Raw genomic sequence first — 10,645 nt, 5'->3', positions numbered from 1 at the left:
TATTTAATTTCTTTAATTAAATTTAATTAATGCATGAATTACATTAAATCAAATCTTTAATTTATTGCATTTTACTGATTTTTTTAAAACATTAATTGGACCAAAATTGAAAACTCTAGACTTTTCGAGCGAAAAAAGAGCTTTTCCTTCCATTGTGCTGCGCAGTATCGCGGTTACTTTTTTCTGGTTCAAAAATAATTCAAAGCGGAACAATCTGTACCGTTATTGACGTGTGTCTTTGGAAAAGAAACTACTAAAATTTCAAAGAGAATTGACCAGCTTGATTTTTCATTTAATTTTCACATTTTTTATTAATATACAATTCTGACGAAAAAATTGCTTTTTTTTAGTATTCGACGCTCCCGCTGCGGGAAAATAATACGAAAATTGTTGCAATCACCTAAATTTCATAGAGAAATATTAGCGGAAGATATTCTATCATGTTATAACAAAAATAAATAAATATATTCAATAATTGGATTTTTTAAAAAGAAGTTTGGGTTGAAACAATCTTAGTGGAGGAAAAATTTCTCCAATGAATTTCTGTCCAATGAGCTGATTCATAGAGTTTGTGCAGTCACCTGATTGAACGAACCATTCCTACCGGTAAGTTACATTGGTGAGTTCTGGAGTGATTTATAGAAGCTTACTGGTTTATTTACTTCAGATTTTTTTTGTTAATTACCGGAAACCTGCGAATTGCGTTCGAGCAACATTCTTTAAGGCCGATTCCACCAGCTGTGATTAAATTCATGATTAGATAATCATGATTATTTTTTACTCAGCGTTTTAATCACAATTAACTTGTGGCGCGTTCCACCATGAATTTGTAACCTCTGGTTAGCCAACCGTATGCTCTGTTCACAACAAGTCTAGTTTCTGCGTGTTTCTGTTGTAATGGTGATTCTGATTGGCTGATTTCGAACTTGTATTCGTGCGCAAAATATACCTTCACTGCTCACGAACGACGAGCGGCGACGTGCTTTTTTATGCACATCGTTTCCAAATAAATGGATAGGAATTAGTTATTGATTGAAATTGAATGTAAGTTGTGTGAGTACAAGCTATCGTTATAAATCCAATCAATATTTCACACTATACTTGAACTTCAACTTTGAGGTTATGTTGACTCCCGTTAATCGCTGATTAACTCGCTAAACAGCCAAAAATGGCCGTTTAAGTTAATCCACGATTAGATTTCTTTAATCATGTTTTAAAAGTTGGTGGAACGCACTTTACTGATTAAACTAAGTTAATCAATGATTAAAATTTAATCAAAGTTGGTGGAATCGGCCATAACATGAAAAATAAATTAAAGAAATGAACTTGTAAATTGTCGAATATTCGGTAACTTACCGGTAAGTTTCTTGGTTACCTTCTCCAATTTTATGTTGTCGAGAATTTGCTAACTCTAGAGACTGCACCCTCATTCGTGAAATAAATGTCAAATTTAGATCCAACTTACCGTTCATTACTTTCAAATCAGGACTTCACACAAGTACCCTATATCTCTCTATTATTATTACAGATACATGTAAAGATAGAGAGTAATTTTGTTTAAATATATAAGAAAATAATTTCTTTTCAATGTCAGGTTTTCATTTTATATGACACGTAACACTGCAAGGTTGGGAAACAACACGTCGAGAACTTTTCTAGTTGACGCGACCAAAACCCATGTCAGCGAGGGCGCTTTCACACAATTGCAGATCAACTGATTGCATTCAGAAAGGCCCCAAGAGTGAAAGAGATGGTAACTGTATGTTCTTTTATCGATCTCTTTCACTCCTGCAAACTTTGTACATGCAATCTGCTGATCTGCAATCAGCCCCCTGCCTCGACCGTGTATGTGTATGCAGTAGTAGTTTTCTTACGATCCGGAAGGGAAATGTCGGTCAAACTAATCCAACAGATAGCGCCACAAAAAGTAGGTCTGACTTTTTCATTGAATAGCATTAAGAAAAAGTAAAAATAATCTAAAACTTGGTGCTGTTTGCAAATGAACAAATAAAAATATATGAAAAAATAAGAGTAACTACTACTAATTATTTAAAAAAAGAAAAAGTCATGAAAATATATAGTTTAATATAAATAAAATTTAATGTTGAGATAAATTTTGAGAGCAGTTCAGCCTTTTTTAATATTTATAAAAAATAATACATTCTTAACACAAATAAACGCCTGAGCATTAAATAAAAACCTACTGAGCACCCTACTGGAAGTAAAAAGATTCAAAAAGATATAAATGTATGGATAGAAAAAGATATTCAATCCTTCCCAAATGCACACTTTGCATCCCACAAACTCTATCTTTTTCTTGACTGATGTCGAGTTGCGGCGCGGTCAGGTAAACACAGCGGGTGGTACCATCGGCGTATAGAAATGGACCGGTAATGCTGTGGGGAGAACAGTAATTGGCTCTAGACAGAGAAAAATCATGAGACGTAGACCCATCTCTTTCTAGATAAAGCTGATTGGTCGAGAATATTTTCGTTACGTGAAGTTTAACGCAGCACATGATCGTACTTTGTGTCGCGAGTGCCCCAATCGCACTTTTCAGAATTGATATATTTATAATTTATTTAATTATAATTTATTTTACATGAATATAAAAAATGGTGGCAGTCTGTGTAGTTTGTGGGCATTGTCAAGACGTTTATATGGGGATATGTTTTCATACGTAAGTAAAGTTATTGGATATAGTAAAATAAAAAATGTTACAACAAAAACAAAACCTCAAAATATGAAGTTATGTACCCATGCAATACAAATGGTTACTTTTTATGTTATAGAAATATTGTTTAAATTTTTAAAAGTTTTTACATTATTTTTGACTTACAAAACGATTATTATTGTACCATTTTCAATCCAATTTCAAGAAGAATTTAAGGTTACCAAGTTTTTAAAATAATCTATCTGAAACAGGTTATTTTACATGAATTTTCTTTAAAATTCAATTTATTATATCTCCAAATTTCTAATGTATTGTTTATCTTTTTTTTTAATCAACCGTACAGAATATTTAGGCAATACCTGGGGCCACCAATTCACTTGACAGAGTCCTGAAATAGATAAAGGCAGGTCTACGTCTCATATATTTTATCTATCTCTAGAGCCCATTTCAGTTCTCCCCAAAGCGTTACCGGTCCATTTCTATATGTCGATGGGTGGTGCCTTCCCCCTCCACGCTGTTACCATGGCCACGGCACTCAGGCATATTTTTTGAGAACTTATAGGGGAATGCGGGACGGGCCGGTAGAGCTTCTGATGTGATCCGAGAGAGGCGCGCTAGAGTCGAGTGAATGACACTACCAACCCCCTGGCACTCTGAGTTGAAAATGACGGAAATGTTGACCGCAGCCACGGTGGCGCTGGCTATGCATTGGGCCGACTAGCTGCGCAAATGCATGTGATAATGTAAATATTTACACTTTTAGTTTAAAAAAGACGTTTTTAAGTATTTTTACTTATAATAACGGGAAAGTACAAGAGTTTGACATCCAGTGAAAAAAGATTTGTTTTAAAAAATGGTGAAATGTGTGATTGTCGGGTGCAAATTTGGATACAGTTACAAGCAGTCAGGCACTAAAACATTTAAATATATTATTGTGCCTAAGGATGAAAAAATAATAAAACTGTGGCAAAAGGCGATATTTCGCGATGTAATCAAAGTAAAAGCGGGGGATGCAATCTGTCATAAGCATTTCGACCATGATCAGGCTCAAAAACTTCTACTAGAAATGCAAGCACATCCTTAGAATTTGCAGTGAACACTGATATTTTGTTTTTATCGCAATACTGCCACCATAATCGTAAGGATTGTCATATTGTTTAATTGTCGCCTGAGATAAAGATGCTATCATGATAGAAATACCCGATTCCGATACTCCTTTCCTTTGAAAAGCCTTCCAGATAGTCTGCCGGCTACCAGGATAAGGTTGGAGGCTAAGGGGTGAACTTTCCTAAAAGGAGATATAAGTAAGTTGACTCGTGGACCTAATACTACTGACTCATCAGTTAATAAATCTAAAAACAAAGGATATTGTTCGTAGAATTAAAGAAAAGGGCGGGAAAGCATAAAAATAAAAAGATTTTCAAGATATTGTAAGAGCATCAATAGCCATGGATTCTGGGTCTTTAAACCAGGATACAAACTTTTTGCATTTGTTATTGATACTTGTTGCAAACAAATCAATTTTAAAATTTCCAAATCTTTTTATTATACTTTGAAAATCGCAGTTACTTAACTCCCACTCAGTTTCTCGAGGAAGAACGCGAGATTCTCTATCTGCCACTATGTTTTCTTTAGATTTAATGTAAGAAGCAAAAATCCGAATACCTCGTTTTTCACACCATTGCCAAATAGATTTTGCTATTTTATGTAATTTTTTGTGCCGCGCCCCATCCATACGATTGATATTGGAAATTGCCGCAGTGTTATCAATTCGAAGTAAAATTTGGCAAGAACTGTAGTTGGCGGCAAAACTTTTAAGAGCATTAAAGGCAGCTTTTAATTCCAAAATAATTAATAGAACTCTTTTGATCGTCTGTATCCCATCAACCATGAGCATTTTCTCCGTTACAATACGCACCCCATCCCGTTAGTGGCGCGTCTGAAAAAACTTCTAAGTGAAACTGAGAATCTCTAATAAGATTGTTTGTGACCGAAATATTTTTAATCCACCACTGAAGCTCAGATTTTACCTCCTTTGACAATTTTATTGACTTATCAAAATTTCCCTTAACACTTTTCAAAGCTAAAAATTTTTCTCGTTCCATTGATTTCGTATATAACCACCCACATCTGACACCAGGACATGCTGAAACTAAAGTACCAATACAATGTGCAATATCTCTGATTCGACGTTCAGTAGTTAATTGGAACTTTTGTGTCAATTTTTTGATTTTTTCTTTCTTTCCAGTGGTAATTCAACTATCAAGTTGACACTATTAAAGAAAACCCCCAAAAATCTACATTCATGCGTAGGTGTTAAGCAAGATTTTTCAAAATTAATTATAAAACCAAGACATTCTAAATTTTCTTTCGTTTCTGTGAAGTTTAAAAAACAGTCTTGTTTATTTGTTGATATTAAAATAATATCATATAAATAAATGACAGATAACAAACCTTTGCTCCTCAAACATTGAATTAGGGGCTTCATTATTTTTGTAAACTGATATGGTGCTGTGCAGACCAAAAGGTAAACAATTAAACTGGTATAGTATATTATTAAATTCAAAACGCAAATATTTTCTATCTTCTTCTGAAACTGATATTAAGTAGTAAGCAACTTTCAAATCAGTAAAGGCCATATAAGAATTCTTTGTTAAAAGCCTCATGACGCTCTTTTGATCTTCTAATTTAAAGTGGGGTGCTTGTATAAAATAATTTAGTTTCTTCAAATTTAGGATGAAACGCATTTTAACCATTTGGCTTATCTACTAAAAAGTAAGATGAAATAAACTGGCCTTTGCAAGGTTGAAATTCTGAAACGGCGCCTTTAGAGATTAGTTCATTAGTTCGCAATACCGCGTCTGCTAGCCGAAAAACTGCCTCTGTTACCTGAATGTCGTGGCCTGGCGATAGATTTACTTTGCTTCTGGATGTCTTTAGCAGCTTTTATGCGATCAGTCAGTTTTTCCCCTAAAAGCTGGGATTCAATCGGTAAATTTGAGACCACATCTTCTACTAAATGATTCACGTTTGGGGTAATGACCGCCCGTCTTGTTATGGAAATGTTATAATGGACATCAGCCATTAACCTTGCTGAATTGCTTATATATGTCACAAGTAGAGGATCAACCTCAGCCCCATCATTAAACAATTTTGTCAAGGCCAAACCATTCGCTAATATGGCCGCACCAACTTTGGTCTGGGCTGTTACCTATAAAGAATCTTTAGTACGAGAAGCATCAGACATAGTATATCCAGGATGACCAGACGTCCTTCTTTGGAAGGACATGTCCTTCTTTTTCGATGTTTGCCCTTCTGTCCTTCTTTTTTGTCTGATGTCCTTCTTTTTCAAGATATTCGCGATATTTGCATTTTTTATTGCACGGACCTAAATTTCCTGCACAACTTCTACCAGCGAAGCCTTAGCTCTAGAGGAATAAAATTCGTCGCTTGACCGATGACAAATTTATTGGATTAACTTCATTGTTCCCTACGTTTGTGTTCGCGCAGCACTTCTCTCTAGGAATTGTGCTTGTTCAAACTGCGATGGGATTCCGAGACCGTGTCGAAAGCTGAAAAACAAATAGACCTCTTTTTTTAATATTTGTCGATGGAAAAAGAAGTCCGTTAGATTTTCCACTGCAAAACGGCCCGGAGTCCTACTACTGATCGTATAAAAAGCCATAACCTGGTATATATTCGGTTTGTGTTTCCCATTCCCGTTCTTCACTTTACTATTCCAATGACTGCGAAGGGGAAAGTGTTCTGTGTCTCTGTCACTGTACAAATCTAACGTAAGTACCATTGCAAGGTTATGTTTAATTAAATTTTTCAAGTTTCATTTTGAGTTTCTTAGTCTCCTAAATAATACTCTGTCGCTGTGAGTTTCATTTTCTACATTTATTATTCACAGGTTAAAATCACAGGATAATCACTTTTAATTTTCAAATAACGCGCCAAATTGGGCTAGGAGCGGAAAAGAATTAATGGTGGGAGGTGGTAAGGAGTGGGATGTCCTGCTTTTCCTACCCAGTCATCTGGTCACCCTGAGTATATCTCACCTCTGGATTTAAAGTTGGAGCTTCAAGGGATTTGAAATTTTCAGGCGGACGATACTTCTTTATTAGATCTTCAATAATTTCCTTCGATACGCCCTTCGATAAAATTTCAGACCAATTTTTACTTAGAACATTATGAACCCTTCTTCCAGGAATATCCGTATTTGAGAAATCTTTGCCGATTATTTTTAGGATGTCAGTTTTGAGTTGGACATCACCTCCTGGATTTGAAAATTCTCCGGAAGAAGGAAGATCATGGTCTGAAGATTGGGTTGATGAGCGACCACTATATTCTGGTGACTGCGACAATTCTCGTCTGTCTTCTGGAGGACGAGTTTTTTGCCAAACGTTTTTATCCGTCACACCTCGCGGGGCGTAATCGGTACGGCCATACTCAGCCGAGCCGCTCGTGCGTCGTTCTGGAGTATCTAGCCTGTGTCGATGGGTCGGTCTTCTAGGTCTTCGCTCCCGAATGTGCCGGCGTGTATGAGAGCGGCTCCTGGACCGAGAATATGTAGGTGATCGGCTTCTAGATTGATAATACCTGGGTGATCGGCTCCTGGAATACGAATATCTAGGTGAACGGTGTCTCGAACGCAGGACCTGAGATGATCGATTTTCACTTTTTCTCAAGGGATCCTCCATAGACGCCGAATGTCCAGAAATATGGTTACGCCGAAACCTAGCCTCCTTGCAAGGTCGAGATTTTCTTTGACAATTTTCATGATCAAAAGGCTCACGATCTCTTCGAGATTTTCTTTTCTGGCGATCTCGATTGTAAATTTTACTTTTATCGTTACTCATATTCGATGAGAACACTTGAGTTAATCTTAAAAGTGGCGAACAGAAAAAACACAAGCTGCTCAGATCTCACAGAAAAATATAATGACGTATCGCCGATGGAGGGACAGGTTGTCATCGTATAAGATGAAAGTCACGGGCCGCTATTTTGTTCCTTTTTTTAATTTAAATATGCTTTAAACTGTGATCAGATCTAGCAGAAAGGTATTACTACTTAATGGTCTAGAAGAACGAGACGACGAAATATCATCATAATATTTCAATTGCATTGCAATATTGACAAATCATTTATTAAACTTTAAGGAAAAATGAATTTGTATACTAGTTCGTTCTTAGGCTATATATAATTTCATATTTTTTGCATTTGTAACTCAAAACAATATTTTAAAAAGTATTTTTAATGTTCAATTATTATTATTAAATAATCATATCATGTAGTATTAATACAATTCTTCACTTTAATCAAAACAATAAATAATAATATCAACATTTAAATAGAGATGACAGAGCTTCTATTTGAACTGCCCGCCAAAAAGTAAACCGAATTTTCGTATAAAACTCGAGCAACTTACATTTTTTCATAATAAATTTTGCTTTGAAAAATATAAGGAGCTTTCTTGATAGTGTACTGCAGAAGAAAATTTAAGAAAATCTTTTTTATTATATAAAAATTCAATTTTTATGTTTTTTCTCATGCATTTGAATGAATCTCGGCCCAATGAACAATCAGCGCCACCGTGGCCGTGGTCAACTCTCACGTCACTTCTAAAGCATAGGCTGGATAGGAAGAGCCAGGGGGCTGGACACTACGCATGTGCAACAGTTGCATTTGTTTGCTGATCGAACAAGCAGGTTAATTTGAATAAAACAATTAGTAAGTTTTGTCTAATCAGCAAATCCTGTAATGGTGTGTAATGGGATGACAAGTTGTACGAAACTAAAAATATCAATACGTTAACCGAAAACAATTTTATAATATAAGTTGGGAATACAAGAATGATTTTTGTAAAAAAGATTTTAAAATTTTGAAGTTATGTTTTGCTCGTGACAAAGAAAAACTTGATCATTGCAAAAGTTTAAATAAAAAAATAGCCAATAGCATTGCTAAAGTTATGAATTATTTCAAATTTTACTTATTGCGAATGATTTCATTATGGTTAAATTGCAGAATAAGGGCGTCACCCCTATTTTTGAGAATTTTAAATAAATAAGGAGAAACGTTGATAATAAAAAATAACAAACAGAATAATAATTTTTTAAAATAATAATAAACAGAAGTGACGCCTCTATTCTGCAATTGAACCTTTATTCTTAACAAAGTTGACAGACTGCATGTTAATGTGTATACCATTTCATTAACAGTTCACAATTACCTTTTTAATTAATAAAATATTTTTTAAATACACTCGGGGTTATGAAACTTTTCGTAGCAGGAGTCGGTAGGTGCATTAATTTCATTCAACTTTTAGTTAAGAGGAGATCCACGAGGGAGCACTTATTCGAGTCTGAGTCACTTGCGCAATTCACATTGAGTGCCGTACCCATGGCTACTACCTTCTCCGCTTCTCGTCGTTCGCCGTAGAACGATCAACTCACATTTACCATGAATTTTCCTTGACACTTTACCCAGACTTAGGACTGGCAGCAAAATGTAAAAAAAAATTCTTTATGCAGGCGTGTTTAAAAATTGATGGGAAATATGTATTGTCAACAATATAATACTAGAATATAAATAAACTAATCTAATTAATTTGTCAGCTAGAGTTCATACATAATAATAATGAAATATTATTCAACCAAATATTATCTCAATAAAGCGAAATAAATATTGAAATTAGCTACATATTTCTCTCTCATACATTTCAGCTATTTATTTCAGTTTAAACTAAACTCAAGGTTAGATTATAGAATAGCTGTTACCACCATTTATTTCATGGACACATTTTTTTTCTCGAAAATCAAACTGTTGGAACATGAAATTTAAGTAAATTTGAAGCGATTTGTTAAAAAAAAGCATTAAAATTATTGTTAATTGCATTATTATAACGTGTCAAATATGGGTCTACCAAAAATTTGAATTTGCCCTATTCAACTTACTATTAAAGTGTTTTTAAACATTCTTGCTGGGGAAAAAGAGTATATGTACGAAAAAATTTAATGTTTTGTAATAAAATGTAACATATTTTGTGAATTATTTTCATCAGTATAGCTAATTATAAAATTTTCATTTGTATTTTTTTTTAATGTTGGTAAAGGGGTCGAGGTGCTTTAGAATTTGAAAAGATTCTTTCTCTTTAACAACTATTTCTTTTTTTTTGTAAGTAAAATGGTTTTTATGAATAAAAAATAACAAAATATCTTAAGATATTTAAATAAAAGTTCAAATCACACTTATTTATAACGTTTCACCTTGCAGAGGGTTGTAAAAAGACTTAAACCGTAAGCTAAATACGGAAAATTCAAATTTTTGGTAGACCCATATTTGACACGTTAAATTAATGCAATTAACAATAATTTTAGTGCTTTTTTAAACAAATCGCTTCGAAATTACTTCAATTTCATGTGCCAATAGTTTGATTTTGGGAAAAAAAATTTCCAGGAAATAAAGGAGGGTACCAGCTATTCTATAATTTAACCAAACTCAACTTTTTACTGAAACTTGGTAAAATATTAATTTATAAAAGAACTGGTAAAACTGGCGTGAAACCTGACGACCGGACTTAAAACGATTTATGAATCCGACTTGGAATGTCAAAATTGCATCGATAAGAAATTGTTCTTCTTCGATTATTTCTCTTCTCGTTGTTGCCGCACTCCTCATTTTGATGTAGACTTCGATCTGCATTTCTTTAAAAATCTTGATTAAATTGAAAATGTTCGGATGCATAAAACTACGCGCACAACAAACGTTTGTGAAGCGTAGCATTCAAAATTAAACGCTGAATTTTACACGCCTAATCCGGACATTTTCAATTTAATCAAGATTCTTAAAGAAATGCAGATCGAAGTCTGCATTAACCCTTAAACGGCCAAAACGCCACTACCGGTACACTGCTTTTCAACGGCCAATAACTAAGACTATTCGACACTAGAAAAAATTGAGACACATATA

At 34.3% G+C, this 10,645-nt stretch overlaps 1 protein-coding gene across 3 annotated transcripts in view; it reads right to left on the bottom strand.

Moving 5' to 3' along the window:
• LOC117177982 (probable multidrug resistance-associated protein lethal(2)03659) overlaps window positions 1-10,645 on the bottom strand; it is a 29,583-nt gene that overhangs the window by 17,222 nt on the left and 1,716 nt on the right. The window contains exon 1 of one of the 3 annotated variants that reach the window (XM_033369141.1): window positions 1,466-1,589. The exons of the other annotated variants lie outside the window; for them this stretch is intronic. The gene's annotated coding sequence lies outside the window, so the exon portion shown is untranslated. Of the gene's footprint in view, window positions 1-1,465; window positions 1,590-10,645 lie in introns of those variants that run through there. 3 annotated transcript variants of the gene reach the window in all.

Source organism: Belonocnema kinseyi, chromosome 8 (assembly GCF_010883055.1).
Source record: "Belonocnema kinseyi isolate 2016_QV_RU_SX_M_011 chromosome 8, B_treatae_v1, whole genome shotgun sequence".
Taxonomy (NCBI): Eukaryota; Metazoa; Arthropoda; class Insecta; order Hymenoptera; family Cynipidae; genus Belonocnema; species Belonocnema kinseyi.
This window is presented reverse-complemented; position numbering and strand designations above follow the sequence as displayed.